Source organism: Petaurus breviceps, unplaced genomic scaffold, assembly GCF_028583685.1.
Source record: "Petaurus breviceps papuanus isolate PSGF00001 unplaced genomic scaffold, PetGlider_PUasm1.0 229, whole genome shotgun sequence".
NCBI lineage: Eukaryota > Metazoa > Chordata > Mammalia > Diprotodontia > Petauridae > Petaurus > Petaurus breviceps.
This window is the reverse complement of record NW_027185903.1, coordinates 35,676,154-35,678,526: the sequence shown is the minus strand read 5'-3', so window position 1 is coordinate 35,678,526 and position 2,373 is coordinate 35,676,154. Positions and strand designations below refer to the sequence as shown.

At 41.1% G+C, this 2,373-nt stretch overlaps 1 long non-coding RNA gene across 1 annotated transcript in view; it reads left to right on the top strand.

Annotated features, from left to right (window-relative positions):
* The window catches only part of LOC138167306 (uncharacterized), a 57,940-nt gene that overhangs the window by 2,735 nt on the left and 52,832 nt on the right, over nt 1-2,373 (top strand). The window contains exon 2 of the long non-coding RNA XR_011169860.1: nt 2,215-2,306. This is a non-coding gene — a long non-coding RNA (uncharacterized lncRNA). The remainder of the gene's footprint in view (nt 1-2,214; nt 2,307-2,373) is intronic.

Below are 2,373 nucleotides of genomic sequence, written 5' to 3'. Positions count from 1 at the left end.
AGAGAGAGAGAGAGAGAGAGAGAGAGAGAGAGAGAGAGAGAGAGAGAAGATGGTGCTAGAAGAAATGACAGGGGCTATTACCTACTCACCCCACTTCTTTTTCACTTTAGCAGAATGGAAAACAGGAAATGCAGGCACTAGACAAGGAACTATAGAATCTTTGCTTGCATAAAATTTTCTTAATCAGGGTGAGAGACTATGCTTTGGGAGAAGTCCAGTTCATTTTTACTAGTTCAGCTGATTATTTTTATCTAGTAAAATAACATGTGATTTTATAAAATCCAAAGTATTTCACCATGTGACCTTGAACTTTCTGAGAGAGTTGGCATTTCCTAGAAGCCATTTATTTTGGACAGCTTGCCTTTCATGAACCCCCATTTATGGATTGGAGCTGTTTGTTCTTCACAGGTTAATGTCATGATTTTGATTTTCCTCAAATATTTTACCTTGAGATAAATTACTGGGAATTAATTATTGAAAGGGTCTTATTGGACTTTCTGGCAACTTGAAAGAATGCTCCTCTTATCAGAAAAAAAAGTATAATATCAGGTAAGACAAGTTTAATTTGGCCCCAAACACTTCCTAGCTGTGTGACCCTGGACTAGTCACTTATCCCTGTTTGCCTCAGTTTTCTCATCTGTAAAATGAGCTGGAGAAGGAAATGGCAAAACACTGCAGGATCTTTGCCAAGAAAACCCCAAATGGGGTCACGGAGAGTTGGATGAAACTGAAAAGACTGAATAACAACAACAACAAGATACATATACACACCATTTTACACACACACACACACACTCACACACACATAAACGTACACCTATATTTTCTAACTATGGATTCCAGACAATTCACACTTCTGAGAGCCCTACAGAGACAGCCATCACGTAGTACCTGTGTGACCTTGAGCAAACATGGATCCAGGACTAGCCAGAGGACCTGGGTTTGTGAGATGTCTAGCCCCCCACATTTTTGCTGATGTTCAAGGACTTTGGGGGAAACATCTTGACTCTGCTCCTTAACTTGCCTTGGCTGTGACTTAGTTACTCTGAGGCTCAGTGCCCTTTTCTATAGAAGGAGAGAGTTGTACTAAATGACACTGTTGGCTCTGTGACTTTGGGCAAGTTATTCTCTGAGCCTCAGTTTCCTCATTTGTAAAATGGAAATAAAAAAAGCTTCTATAGTACTTGCCTCATATTGATCTTAAACATCATCTAATCTAATATTGATGTGAAGCTCAAGTGGGATAATCAATAGGAAGTGATTTTCAAGCCTTCAAGAGTGTCAATGTCGGCTACTATTGATATGGTAAGTGTTGAATTTTTAACAGTCCTGTTTCTCTCAGTCAATGTTTGCTGAATGACCATTATGTGGGAGGACTCATGGGGTAGGTGAAAGAAGTAAAAGATGTGTTTCCTACCTATAAGGATCTTATAGATCATAACCCTAGAGCCGGAAGGCACCTTAGAGATCATCTAGTCCTCTCATTTTGCAGATGGGAAAACAGAGGCCTGGTAAGTTAAATAACTTGCCCAAGAACTGTTTGCATCAGAATGAGTATCTGAACCCAGATCCTTGGAGTCAGTGCTATTGCCAAGCAGTGGAATAATTAACAAAATATGCCATAGACTTGTCAAGATGATTAGTTGATAGAATGGATTACCAGAGGAGGTCACCCTTCTCTAGAGAGTTTTGAGAAGAGAATAGACTATGAGATTACTGTTCTTTGTCCTTTGTTTCCAAAGAGGATGGGTGACATTATGGGGAGTGTCTTGACATTTTTTTTTAAGCAATTGGGGTTAAGTAACTTGCTCAAGGTTACAGGGCCAGTTATTTTCTGGGTGTGGTGCTAAGTATCAGAGCCTGGATTCGATCCCAGGTCATCCTAACTCTGGGGCCAGTGCTCTTACTCACTGAGCCACCTGGCCGCCTGTAATATAAATTCTCCTAATTCTGCACTTAAAAAAATTTTTTTTTAATTTTTTTGCTTTTTGGAGGAGGGAAGGGCAGGGCAATTGGGGTTAAGTGACTTGCCGAAGGTCACACGGCTAGTAAGTGTAAAGTGTCTGAGGCCAGATTTGAACTCAAGTCCTCCTGACTCCAGGGCCGGTGCTCTGTTCACTGCGCCACCTAACCACCCAGACGTCTTGACTCTTGAGTGAATTGTATCTAAAGGAAGCAGTTTCACAAAGTTGTCAGCCTTGCTATCTTTTCCAGAGTCATGGGAATCCACTGACAAGACAAAAATCAAGATAGAAGCCTCACCAGAGCTCAGCACTTGGGTCTACTGGTTGTCAGGCTTCTTATGGGTAGGTATAATATAGTATGGTCAGTGTGTGTGTGTGTGTGTGTGTGTGTGTGTGTGTGTGTGTGTGT